The following is a 15,009-nucleotide window of genomic DNA, read 5'->3' on the forward strand; positions in this document are numbered from 1 at the left end:
TTGATTACTACTGTACATTAAAAAAAAAATCACATTTTAACAGAACAACTGAATAGCACTTTTAATGATAAATGTGACCCAGTTAAGGTTTTCAGTAACTATATAAACATATTTGCTACCAGTACAGTTTGTATGTGAGATAAACAACTTAAAAGATGTTGACTTTAACATGAAATGCTACATTTTTATTGTTTTAAAAATACATAATGTTGTGGGTCTACCAGACACATGCACACCAGTTTAGTAACAAAAATGCAAACACCACACAAGGTTAAAGTGAGACAGATGCAATTCATAGACATCATGAATACAGCTGCTAAGCATACTTGGCAAAAAGCAGATTAATGTTTGTGAAGTATAAAGCAAACTGAAATACTATTGCAGAAGATGGTCAATTTGTATCTCTCGTTGAGAAGAATTAATTAAAACCAATATTCTATACTTTTTCAGCTACAAAACATTAAATGATTAAACCTTAAACTTTTCAGTAACAGTTACTTTTTTTACTGCCTACTTTGTTCTGATGGGTGTAATGTCTGCAGCAGTTTTTTTAAATTCTCACTGCTTGTTCATAGACTCAAATCATTTAAATCTTTACTATAAATGAGCAGGGCTGGCAAAACACACATAGACCCATTTGTTAATTTTAAATTCGCATTGTCAGCAATTTATCACTTTTTCAAAAGAAACCCACTAGATATCTCAATCAATAGGTTACCTGCAAAAGGTTTTGTGCAACACACAAATGAGTTCACTCAGTACAGTTCTTCTGTTAAAAAATTACTCTTGGTGTTTCAGAAATAGGAGGCAAAATGAAGTGGGAGAAAACCTTTACACTGAAGTTCATTCAGTACAACTCTTCCAGGGCACTCCTTTGCAGCAACACATGGGCAGCAGGATGGTCATTAATCTGTATGCACCAATTTAAGACAGCACGTGGGAAGAGCCCAGAATGAATCATTATACTTAAAATGTGCATACCCTTTAAACATTAAAACTAGGATTTTGCTGAGCTGCATGGTCTGCACATTTGCCAATCTAAAACACAGGAGAAAGTGCATATCATTTCAAAAAAGCCTACTTCCCAGCAGCGTAGACACAGCTAGCTGCATGTTGCTGTGATGCAAACTCTCCCAGTTTGGGTCAACTGTGTCAACTGCGAAATATTAAAAAAAATTCATCTAAGTGAGTGAGCCTGATCTCTTATTAAATGGAATTTATTTACAATTTAATGATTAGAGAAAACACCCAAAAATACTTTATAAAACTAATGTATGTTCATACAGGATGTTATTGCTGATCAATTTTGTTAACCACTGATAAGTAGATCCACAAGGTGACTCTGCCCAAAATAAACCCAGCAAGTCCATTTAACACTGGAATCTCTGAAGCCTCTGAAAAGAGTTGTAATCCCGGCCCACCTTAAATCCGTTCACACCTCTCCATCAGCTTCTTTTGTTTTGTAAAATGGTCGATCAGCACAAGCAGCAAGCAACCTGCTATCCCATCCTCCCCACCACCCATCTCCGGCAAAAAGTTCTCCTAGCTCAAATCTTCTTTATCTGCGTATGACGTCCTGTGAGTTGCATAGGGTAAATAATATATCATTATTTGGAACACATGCATTTCATGTGTCTACACCAATCAGATGACAGGAAAGGCAAGAAACACAAGAAATGTTGAACAAATAGCTAAAATAGAAACTTTTTTTCATGTTATAGTACTAATGACAAATTTTTGACATGGAGTGTATAATGTGTGAAGACTGAAGTCCAAATATCAAATAAATACTTTCACAAAAGGTACACGTATAACAAAACAAATGGACTTTATTCAAGAATATAACAGAAGAAAAATAATTGGGTTAGGGTACTACACAGTTACGACCTCTTGAGTGGCGCAGCGATAAGACTGCTGATTTATAATCAAGAGGTACCAGGATCTAATCGAGGCATCCTCCAGAATTACCATTCTGAGTAGAAGCTGCTCTTATTGTTACTACTGTACAATAAAAACATTCATTTGATTTGAGTCTGTAACAGCCAGTGTAAATTTATGGTGGTTGTAAACGTTAGCATTTTATTTTCATTTATTCAGTTTTATTCTCACAGTCACGTTCACACTCACACTCAGCCCAATCTGACACTGCTGCTTTCAAATAAAGACATGCTACAACAGGGGTGAACTCAGATGAGGATGAGGGTTCTACATCGGAGAAAGAGAACAGAAGCCCTCCCCGCAGGAAATGTCCACTCACGTATAAGAACAATGCAGCTGCACCAGGCGTAAAGACCAAAGATGGCACCATTTGGATCCTGCCAGTCAGTCTGCCCCACACCTGTCCGTCAACAAAACAGCACGGGTACAGAGCTTGCCAAGGTATCATGCAAAGTCCTGTTTGTGATTATGCTTTGTGTTGGTCTTTATATAAAAACATTTACGGTATATGTTACTTATATAAAAGCCAGATTAAATGTTATTTACTTATCTTCCTACATTGTAAAGTCACAAGTAGACTGCAGAGCTTCCTCTGTTTGATCAACATGGGCATGCCCACAAAGTGCACGTGTACTGAAGTGACTTTAGATGCAGGTGGAAGCTCCACGCAACTGTTGTTACGGTTCTGCCTTTGTCCAAAAACAGTTTCATAAGATTTATGACCTTAGTCTCAGAAAGTCTTTCTCCCATGGAACAAATGGGATCGTTTCCTGAATATGATCAAACACAGCTGCGTAGTGTGTGACATGGAGTGTGGTCGTGAACAGATGCAAAAGTTTGGCGAACTTTTTGGTCGTAGCCCGATTTGTACGTGTTCCATGACGCTTGTGACCCGAGGTTCCACTGTACTGACTAATATATCATATTTTGGTAGCACATATACTGCAACATTATTTAAGTTCAGTGCACACATGAGTAAGTATGATGGCAAATGACAAGTGCAATCAGCAGACAATTTAACGGTTCTGTCCCAAGTAAAATCCAGTAGCTATAACCTTCATTCAGACAGTAGTCACTAGGATGAATTATTTCTAAAGTTAAAAAGCTTCACAACAGTAAAAGTAGTATAACTATGTGTTAAATGGGTCACTTAAGGCATTTTTGGCATGTCCACTGCTATACTTCTGCATGCTTCCACTTTAGGGGCATGCAATGATCTGCTGCAGTTACAGAACACCACCTTTTATTTACACAATGTACAACCATTTTCCTAGATTTTCAAGTAAAACACTCAGAGGAGAAATTTGACTGGTAATTTGTAGGAAATGTCTTCCTCTGACTGTGGTGTAGCTGCCACTATGATTAGTCTACTCGAAAACGGTACAGAGAGTCGTCACATACAGACACGCAATGTGAGGGAGAGGCATGGACAACTAGCTGATTAGAAAAATTTAATTTGGTTAAAATGTCTAGCCTATTACATCAATTAAATGCAGCAACTCTACTATTAACCTTCTCAGTGATATGTTTACCCTAGGAAAAAGGTCACAAATGTTGATGTTTTTTCAGAAAGAAAAAATTATTAAGTCTAAGAGAATAACATAAATACCAAAATGTCAAAATAAATACACTAAAACATTTATGTCTAGCATCTGCTTCTGTACTGTAGCAGATTTAGTATACAACCTTCATGTGATATGTTTTGAAACAATCATCACTACAAAGTCCAACATTGTAAACAGGACAACAGAAACGTGTTTCTTTACATACATTTTTTGTAATATTTTTCTGCTGCTTGAGCATGAGAGGGTAGAATGTCAGCACCTGATACACACAATGGATGTGCCCCTTGTGTTATTATAGGTTACCACAGCACAAGGCTTTGTAATTTCCACATTTCCCGACACAAATACAGTGGTGTGAAAAACTATTTGCCCCCTTCCTGATTTCTTAATCTTTTGCATGTTTGTCACACAAAATATTTCTGATCATCAAACACATTTAACCATTAGTCAAATATAACACAAGTAAACACAAAATGCAGTTTTTAAATGATGGTTTTTATTATTTAGGGAGAAAAAAAAATCCAAACCTCTTGGCCCTGTGTGAAAAAGTAATTGCCCCCTGAACCTAATAACTGGTTGGGCCACCCTTAGCAGCAATAACTGCAATCAAGCGCTTATGATAACTTGCAATGAGTCTTTTACAGCTCTGGAGGAATTTTGACCCACTCATCTTTGCAGAATTGTTGTAATTCAGCTTTATTTGAGGGTTTTCTAGCATGAACCGCCTTTTTAAGGTCATGCCATAGCATCTCAATTGGATTCAGGTCAGGACTTTGACTAGGCCACTCCAAAGTCTTCATTTTGCTTTTCTTCAGCCATTCAGAGGTGGATTTGCTGGTGTGTTTTGGGTCATTGTCCTGTTGCAGCACCCAAGATCGCTTCAGCTTGAGTTGATGAACAGATGGCCAGACATTCTCCTTCAGGATTTTTTGGTAGACAGTAGAATTCATGGTTCCATCTATCACAGCAAACCTTCCAGGTCCTGAAGCAGCAAAACAACCCCAGACCATCACACTACCACCACCATATTTTACTGTTGGTATGATGTTCTTTTTCTGAAATGCTGTGTTCCTTTTACGCCAGATGTAACGGGACATTTGCCTTCCAAAAAGTTCAACTTTTGTCTCATCAGTCCACAAGGTATTTTCCCAAAAGTCTTGGCAATCATTGAGATGTTTCTTAGCAAAACTGAGACGAGCCCCAATGTTCTTTTTGCTTAACAGTGGTTTGCGTCTTGGAAATCTGCCATGCAGGCCGCTTTTGCCCAGTCTCTTTCTTATGGTGGAGTCGTGAATACTGACCTTAATTGAGGCAAGTGAGGCCTGCAGTTCTTTAGACGCTGTCCTGGGGTCTTTGTGACCTCTCGGATGAGTCGCTCTGCGCTCTTGGGGTAATTTTGGTCGGCCGCCACTCCTGGGAAGGTTCACCACTGTTCCATGTTTTTGCCATTTGTGGATAATGGCTCTCACTGTGGTTCGCTGGAGTCCCAAAGCTTTAGAAATGGTTTTATAACCTTTACCAGACTGATAGATCTCAATTACTTCTGTTCTCATTTGTTCCTGAATTTCTTTGGATCTTGGCATGATGTCTAGCTTTTGAGGTGCTTTTGGTCTACTTCTCTGTGTCAGGCAGCTCCTATTTAAGCGATTTCTTGATTGAAACAGGTGTGGCAGTAATCAGGCCTGGGGGTGGCTACGGAAATTGAACTCAGGTGTGATACACCACAGTTAGGTTATTTTTAACAAGGGGCAATTACTTTTCACACAGGGCCATGTAGGTTTGGATTTTTTCTCCCTAAATAATAAAACCATCATTTAAAAACTGCATTTTGTGTTTACTTGTGTTATATTTGGCTAATGGTTAAATGTGTTTGATGATCAGAAACATTTTGTGTGACAAACATGCAAAAGAATAAGAAATCAGGAAGGGGGCAAACAGTTTTTCACACCACTGTAACTGTTGCTGTATTGTGAGCAGCATTTATCTTGTCCTTCCACTTGATCAGAATAATTTGCCTTTTAGCCTTGTACCTACTTGCACCACAGTGAACCTTCAAGTGAAAGAAATCACCAGGCATATCACAGAGGTTTGGTCATACAGGGCCATATGCATCAGTTTCAGACACAGAAAATACATTTACTTTGAGAAATCAAGTACAGTTCCAAATATACTTTCTCACACAGTATCATCTTTCTCTTCTACCCATCTTCATCCATTTTCTTAACCCACTTATCCAGGGTCACAGGGCAGCTGGTGTCTATCCCCGCAATCAGACATACAGCAGCAATAACACCTAGACAGCGTGCAAGTCCACTGCTGGATTAACATACAAGCACACACACTAGGACCATTTTAGCAATATCTATACATCTAACCTGCATGTCTTTTGACTGTGGGAGGAAACTGGAACACCAGGAGGAAACCCATGAGGACTTCGAGAAAACATACAAACACCATAATACTTCTTTTTTAAGATGGAAAAAAAAAAGACTGGACTTTTGCTTTCAAATTTCATATATAAAATTCTTCAATTATAATTCAAATGCAGAAAACATTCATATAATTTACTTAAATTATTTGGAGAAAAGCCAAGCAAAATGACACCTTTTATTGGCTAACTAAAAAGATTACAATATGCAAGCTTTCGAGGCAACTCAGGCTCCTTCTTAAATCTTGCCTGAAGAAGGGGCCTGAGTTGCCTCGAAAGCTTGCATATTGTAATCTTTTTAGTTAGCCAATAAAAGGTGTCATTTTGCTTGGCTTTTCTCTACATTCATAATGGCTAACACGGTACAACAACCTAGTACTACAGACTTAAATTATTTGGGAAAAATTAGTTGCTTGATTAATTAATAAAATAGTCAATAAAAGAATTGTTTACAAATGTCATTGTTAATGGCAGCCATTGTCTGCTACAAACTTCTACTGCTTCATTTTATCTGTTTCTCTCTGATTAATGCCTTTTAAATTATGAAACAACCTCCCTTCCGTGCCTGTACACTCCTAACACAGAGATATGCCAAAAACAGGCTTGTTTAATGATAAACAATGTACAGCAACACTGCACTCTAATTTCACTTTCGATTTTCACAGGTCACAGGAAATGCCTCCAAAACTGACATAAGCTGGGAACAACATATGGCTATCTAAAGCCCTTCCAAACCTGAACACTGCTTCATCGCATCACAAATCACCATAACTCTCTTCCTCACCACGGTGATAATGCCTCACACAAATATTAACATCTGCAATGGATTTAATTAAATTCCTAAGAGAGACACCTTAAAATCAAGTAAGAATTCATTATATGCTGTTAACATGTTCATATTAATTCTTCACATAATTCCTGGCAGAAGATTAACACTGTATAGCCACATTCCATAATTCTGCTTGACACAGTCTACCCTAGTCAAACTGACTGTCTCGGCTAGAAGTAAAGCAGACAGCTAAATACTTGAAACCAAAAATACTGCTTAGGAAAGAAGTGACATGGTTTTCTCTCATGCTCAGTGACATAAGTAAAGAAATCTTACCACATATTTAAAATAGCGTAAACCAGTCAGTAAGTTGTATCATTGCATTATATAGAATATAGGGCATCCACAACACAAAATTGTTCATTTTAAATAAAGACAACACTTTTAAATCAGGGGCTAAGAAGGTGTATAAAGTAAATAACTGTAAAATCACAAATTATATAAAAAAAAAAAAACTAATGGGACAACCTACTGTATATCATTATTACATTTTAGTTACAAATTTAGGTTTCAAAACCTGAATGAATAATTCAAGTATATTCAATCAACTCTACGTTAATTTGAAACACGTGTTTTTTTTTTTTTCAGATCACCAATGTACAGTATATTTGCACATTTCCAGAATGTTCAGATTTTTATTTGGATATTTTTCTATTGTCATCTATGAAACTGAAACATTTCAGTTTAATAAGAAAACGTTGCCATGTCCTTTTAAATGTGGGCTTATATAGAGGGCAGGTTTAGTTCAGGTATAACACTACACTGCCTGTGAACTGGAAAACCTGCTGGAGTGGTAAAGGATGTTTTCATCCCTTAAGCCTGATGCTATTAGTTATGTCCTCTGGAAGTTAAACATAGCACTTAATGACTGCAATTTTGTACATCAATTGAAGAAAATGTCTTGCTTTTATGTGCAGAATGACTGGTGTATTAACAGAAGAGTTATAGACAGACATTGTTCCCTTGACTTCTGTCAATCATTTGTAAACCATTATTTTTACCAAGAGAGATAACTGACTACTGTTTACATTCCGCCAGATGCAAATGTTAGTGTGGCTCTTAACATCCTTTATACTAAAATCAATAAACGGCAGCAGGCTTATCCGGATGGAGGTCATATACCTGTAATTGCTGGTGACTTTAATCAAGCATGTTTAAAGACTGTACTTCCTGAATTCACCCAGTATGTGAAGTGCTCCACTTGGGGGGAAAATACACTCAATCACGTGTATTTAAATATAAAACATGCTTATAAAACCACACCCCTCCCCTACTTAGGTCAGTCGATCATCTTTTATTGTTCCACATCCCAGCATGCACACCCCTCAGGAGGACAAAACCAGTTACTAAGACCATAAATTCTTGGCCTGAGAGTGCTCTCATTCAGCTACAGGACTGTTTTGCACAACAGATTGGGATGTATTCAAACAACAAGACTTAGGGGAATATACAGAAACAGTTGTATACTACAGCAAGAGCTGTGCTGATAATATCACAGTCATAAAGAGGATCTGGCAGTTTCCAAATCAGAAACCCTGGATGACAAAAGTAGTACAGACACTCCTCAAAAAAAATGTAAAACTGCATTCACATCAGGTGACAGTGTGTACAGCCAGAGCTGACCCGAGGAAAGGTATTAAACAAACCTATAAGAGGAAAATAAAAGACCACCTCACTAAAGACAACCCTCACCGGGTGTGGCAAGGAATTCCACACATTACAAATCACAAGGGCAGCAACTCCAATGCCTCACTAGTGGAGGAGTTGAACCATTTCTTTGCCTGGTTTGAGGAAAGGAGGCCCAACATGACTACACTGACCACACCTGCCTCCAGAATCCACACACTCATTCTGTAAGAGCCAGAGGTGAGATGTGTGCTCAGAACCCAAGAAAGGCCACTGGCCCGGAGTACCTGGGAAGATATTCAAAGCCCTGAACACCTGGGAAGATATTCAAAGCATGCACTGACCAGCTTCCCGGCATCTTCACGAAGATTTTTAATCTCTCTCTGGCATCAGCCACTATTCCACCCTGCCTAAAATTATCAGGAATTATTCCCATCACTAAAACAACAGCCACAGAGAGCTTAAATGATTATAGGCCCTTTGCACTCATGTCAGTAGTAATGAAGCGCTTCGTAGGATTGGTCTAACAGTATATTAAATCCTACCTCCCATCAGTTTGCTTACAGGTCAAGCAGGTCCACAGAAGATGCCATTGCTACCATTCTACATACTGTGTTAAGCCATGTAGACCAAAGATGGAGTTATGCAAGACTGCTCTTGGTAGACTACAGTTCAGTATTTAATACAATAATCCTCAACATATTGGTAAACAAGCCGACAGACTTAGGTCCCCCATCCTGTACCTGCACCTGGATAAAAGACTTCCTGACAAGCTGCCCATAAAGGATTAAGCTTGACCCTCATCTCACGTTCCCTTTTGCTTCACCATAAGGCTGTGTGTTGACTCCACTACTTTACTCATTGTACACATATGACTGCACCCCAATCGATCCCACAAATACTATAATTAAATTTGCAGATGACACCATTGTAATAGGGCTCATATTATAAGGAGATGAGTCGGCCTACAGAGACAAGGTCCAGAGACTGACAGAATGGCGTCCAGTGAGTACTTAACACTGAACACCATATTAATAAAAAAGAAATACATTCTGGACTTCAGAAATCATAGCACAGAACCAGTCCCTCTTTACATCACTGAGACCATGTGGAAAGGGTGCAGACCTTCAAATTCTTTGGAACCCACATTTCAGAGAACCTTTCTTGGTCTGAGAACATCGCAGCAATGGTCAAAAAAGTGAAACAGAGACTGCACTTTCTGAGAGTGCTCAGGAAAAACAACTTGGAGCAAAAACTATTGGTGTTTTTTTTACTTTTCAACCATCAAGTACATCCTAGCATACTATAGTATGGAACGCCAGATGAATGGCAACAGGCAAGAAGGCTCTCCAGAGTCATAAACACAGCACAAAAAGTCACAGGTTGTTGTCAGCCCTCCCTGGAAGATATTGCCTGCTCTCATTATCTAACCAGAGCCATCATTAAGGATCCTTCACACCTTTGGTCACCACCTGGTTGAACTGTTGCCCTCAGGTTAGCACTATAGATCTTTGAAAGTACAGACTGAGAGATTCAGAAACAGTTTCTTTCCAATGGTCATAAATAAAATAAACAAAAATAAGAAAATAAAGGAGGTTTAAATATATATTTTTTGTCAGTGCTAGAAAATAGACTCATACACACTGATGCTGCTATCATGCAGCTACTTCCCAGTGGAATGGTATTATTATATTGTATTACTACTGGTTCCATTGACATTTTATCTCATTTGTTTTTAAATGTTTTACATATTACCTTTCTTCCTTGCTTGTATTATGTGTTGTAGTATTGGATGTGTTTTCATTAAAGTAGTGTTGTTTTTGCTTAGTAACCATTTGAAGAGGTGCTCGAAATTTCATTTTAATTATTTTATAATGATAGTAAAGGCTTTCATTTCAATTTAGGTATTATCTATCCACGAGTAATAGTGTGAATACACGACTTGAGCATTCATAGTTTTCATCCTTTTTCTCTGTACGTTTAGCATTCGTTTGCTCAGAGGTTGATGCGCTTGCTGCTTCCTGAGCAGCCCACTTCTTCTCTTCTTTCATCAGCATCTTTTTGCGTTAAAACTGATTAAGCCCGTGTTTTGTGTTGCAATTACTTAGTACATTTTCTTTCATTTTTCACTTAAGCTGGCACTCAAGTCTTCAATCTGCCTCAAGAATGATTTAAGATACAAAGAGGTAGAGGAAGTGACGACGAAGGTGGTAGGGATGAGAACAGCGCCCGTATGCATGTGCCGCAGGCCGCCCTGCTGGCCGCTGCAGAGAGTTGATTCTACACTATAATAAAAATAAAAAGAGGAATAACCGTGGAGGTCAATCGTCACCCCGAAAGCGGATAGTAAACGTCTCGTAGTATATGTGTACCAAATTTCAGGTCAATAGTTCAAATGTTTTGTGAGCTACAGGCGATTTAAAATCCTGGACAGACAAATGGACAGCCACGGTAGTGTATTGTATATAAAGATTAATATTTGACAAAAAGTCAAACATTAACTACTCTTCTGAGACACTGCAAAGTTTCTTCTCGTTTTTCATTTTTAATTGATTGAAATGCATATACTGATGAAATTAATAAGTAAATTTATTTGGTACGGACAAGTAAACTTTACTATATTTCACTTTTTTAACAATATTATCATAATCTTCCAAAGATCTGAATGTTTCACTTTATGAAAAAGTAAACTAATGGATCTTTTACTAGTGTTTTGTGTTTCACATTGAGACATACAATTAGCAACTGAAATTTTTAACCACAATTCTATCTGTCTGAATGTGTTAAAATTTCAATATAAAATTTTCTAAAAAAATTATTAGTTTTTATTTGACAGCCCCAGTTAACCACATTCCTTTTGGAGAGAAACACTACAGAGGCCATATATTGCTCAAACCAAACAAATTCTGTGATTTTCATCTGCAACTCATTTACCCTATAAAATATCCAAAAGAAAAACTGGGCTGTGAATGATTAATTAATAAATAACAAAAATAGATGTCAGAAAATTTGAACAAGCATTATTTTATGTAGAGTAATAGAATAACTGAGATTCTTGCGCATTTACACAAGCAATAATAAGAATACATCAGTACTGTCACATGTACACAATACATGTAACAGCACATTGCATCATATATTAGTAAAGTAAGGTAATTGTGTACTAAACGGATGGCACAGACGGCTAGTACCCTTTTCTTTTATTGTGACGCAAATCAGATTTTCATTTTTAAGATTAGGTACCCAAAGGAGACATTAACATTAGGGACCTATAGGCAACTATGTTCCACCCCCACTAACTTTAAGGTTAGTATTTGTGGTTGGGGTAGGTCAGTCTAATAATTTAAACTCCAAAAATTAAGCAACCGGGGCAGCAGCCCCACTGATCTGCACGACGATAATAGTGCTGTCTGTTTAGTACACAAGTACCTAAAATAATAAACTTTAAGGTGGTCTTATTTATCAAATATCTTCCCTTATAATGCATTACAAATGCTGTATCCAATGGAAATATTTTACCTAAATAGCATACATTAATGAAAGTGCTCCAATATTTAAAACTTAGTAGTGCTTAACATATACAACTAACTATACAATGAAAAAAAAATTCAATTCATTAAAATAAAAATGTCATGATTACAGCAGCAAGCGAGAACAATCAATGCAGTTATTTGATAAGTTATACATTTCTGATTTTAAGAAAATATTCTAATGAAGCCACATTCTTAAAATAAATTGCTGACTAAATACTAATAGAAGAGAGAGACCTGGATTAATATTAATTCCATCTATTAAGAACTGGTGTGCTGAATTTAAAAATACTCATTTATACTTACAATAGAGATTATATATATATATAAAACTCACAATATGGACAGAACTGAAAAAAATTTACAAATAAATATCAAGACCAACACTACTAGACATACGAGTATATAAATATTCTTTCATTTTCATTCATTCATTTTTCCAGTAAAAATCAAATGATTTAAAATAATTGGAAACAAGAAAAATACACTTCAGAACATGACTCTACAATTAACCTTTTATATTTATTGCACAGTTCTCTAGAATGAATGCACAGCTCAAAATAAGGTCTGCCACAAACTAGTACTGCTCACAGTTCCTGCACTCTGTGCTCCAAAAAGCTGGGCAAACAGCTGCATCAGATCACCATTTCGCAGCTAAGGGGGCAGTTAAAGTTTGCATTTGGGACAAACGTGAATGTACAAACATGCTTCTTAATTTTTTTGTTATTGCTGCCTTTTAAATATCTCTCTCTCTCACACACACACACACACACACACATAAATACGATAGAAAAGCTTTTACATGTGTGCTGGATATATCTACATTTTCAAGAACATAGGGACAACGCAAACTAAGCACATAAAAGAAAAGACATTTAAATTCTATAAACAAGGCCACTACATGAACCATTTTACATACATACATTTCTTATGAACAGTGCCAACACTGGATACATTTTTTTAGTCTGGTAAAGTTAAAGTAGCTGTGTACTAGGTTTTACTCATGTCACACATATTTATAATGTGCAGGTTGCATTACCTTCTTTTCACTTAGAGATTCAGGGGCATATTTAATTTGACCAAGGACTCCCCACTTTATGTATACTTTATATACTGCATTCATTTACTAATTTCCTGGGCCACCTAATTCCAAAGCAAAACAGCCGATGTGTATTCTGGTGGCACTAAACGAATGACAGGAACAAACCCAGGAAAGGGTATCAGTCAATGGCAGTACACATTTATTCATGCGTACACACCCAGTAGGGCAATTCTGAGTCACCAACCAATTATACATAACCCGCACATCTCCTCTAGTATGGGAAAATATGTAATCTTCACACTGATGGTGACCAGTTCAGGAGTTGAACCAAAGCCTTTAAAGCTTTGGCACGGTAGTTTTATCTACTGTACCAACCTGCCTAGCCAAAAAGAAAAGTGCCAGCAAAATAAAGCAACGTAATGATGGAGTGTCATTAGAAAGTGACTGAAGGGCGAGCTTAAGATCACTCTTGTATATTGGCCATGACAAAGTAGCGTAAGTCTAAAATAAATTGCAAACAGCAAATGAAGTTTGTGAATGGCTGTATTAATACGCAACGCCCACAACTTCAAAAAACGAAGCCACTTTCAGACACTCTTGTAGTACTGCAATAACTGCTGCCGTGATTGACTGCAGAGCACCGTGACCACATACTGTAAGGTAAGTGTGCATAAAATTAATGGCTGTCGTTTAGCTGCATACAGACTGATTTGCCCTGACTTAGATGTAACAAGCTTTTTTAACTCCTTTATCGATGAACTAATGGGGAATAACTATAAATCAAAGAAAAACTGAGACTTTTATTCTATAAAACAGAGCTGTTCACTTACTTTCATAAGAATATGTCTAAACGCAGCATTGTGACATGACACATAACGAAGCCGGGTGGCAAATCTTCTTAGGAAGTGGCAGGCGTGTTCAGTACCCGTCATCCGCCACGCGGCTCCGAGCCAGTCGCACTGCCAAGTGGAGGCTCCGAGCCAGCCACACCGTTAAGAAAAAACGCGGCCCCCTGGAAACGAAAGCGCGTTGTTCGTACGGATCGCGCTGACGCCAGGAAAAGTGTCAGGGTGGTCTGCTAATTGAAACATGCTTCTCCAAGTCAAGGCCAACAAAAAAAGTCAAAATGATCAAAAAACGGTTACCTCTGGGCGAGCCGGCGAGCGAAGGGACAGAGAAGAAGCGAGGAGGCCAGCCCCCAGCCGTTCAGCAGTGACAGCCCGGCTTCACAAAACAGAGTCCGCAAATAGCAACGCCACTTTTTTTCCCCTCCTGCAGCACTTGAATATTTATTTTATCACCAAGTCCTCAGTGTTTTTCAATTATTCTGGCAATTGTAACAACAGTCCTTCTTTTTAATGCTGACAACCACCGTGTTGTTATTTCGGAGTTCGCAACTAGACTCTTGTCTTGCCAACCTCTTCGGAGGTGACCCGGATGTGCGCGTGCACATACAAAACGGCGCGCGATCGCGGAAGAGGTGGAGTCCTTAGCTATGCTTTGCGCTCTTGTGTCGGTCGGATGATTTTGAGTGCTCTGTCTCAGTATGACTTTTTTAACTGCTTTTACCCTAAATAAACTTAAATATTCAGCGAACCAGTTACCAAACGGATTCGGTCATTCATGCCAAACCATACATAATAGGCTCACGGGCGGAGTTGAATGCATTTTTGTCCCAATGCTGTGTTCATAGTAGCTGAAGCAATCTTATCATTTGCAAATTCCATTGTCTTAAACAATGCGTGTGTGTGAATCGAAAAACTATGTAATCATTGTAAAATGATGTTGGTATAGAAAACCATAACCATTCTTTCCAATAAAAATAAAAAAGGCATTCACTATTGTTAATCAAATACATTTCCAGATATGTCCTAAATGTTTTAGACTTGGTGTCAAGCTGGAGGTGAATGCTTTCATCGTTGACAAGGATAAAGCAAAGTAAAAGAGGAAAACTTAAAGCTGGGAGCACCTTCAAAGAGTGTGAATATTCCTTCTCCCATTTCTGAAATTATATACTTTTGTTGTGCTACAATTAACAAGTGCAGAAAGCA

The 15,009-nt window shown here is 37.8% G+C and overlaps 1 protein-coding gene across 27 annotated transcripts in view; it reads right to left on the bottom strand.

Annotated features, from left to right (window-relative positions):
• The window catches only part of lrrfip2 (leucine rich repeat (in FLII) interacting protein 2), a 182,960-nt gene extending 168,558 nt beyond the window's left edge, over positions 1 to 14,402 (bottom strand). For 26 of the 27 annotated variants that reach the window (XM_039736217.1, XM_039736215.1, XM_039736213.1 and 23 more), the window contains exon 1: positions 14,104 to 14,402. The gene's annotated coding sequence lies outside the window, so the exon portion shown is untranslated. Of the gene's footprint in view, positions 1 to 13,788; positions 14,083 to 14,103 lie in introns of those variants that run through there. The other variant, XM_039736197.1, reaches the window with a different exon arrangement.
• Positions 14,403 to 15,009: the final 607 nt, after the last annotated feature.

This window comes from Polypterus senegalus, chromosome 15 (assembly GCF_016835505.1).
Source record: "Polypterus senegalus isolate Bchr_013 chromosome 15, ASM1683550v1, whole genome shotgun sequence".
NCBI lineage: Eukaryota > Metazoa > Chordata > Cladistia > Polypteriformes > Polypteridae > Polypterus > Polypterus senegalus.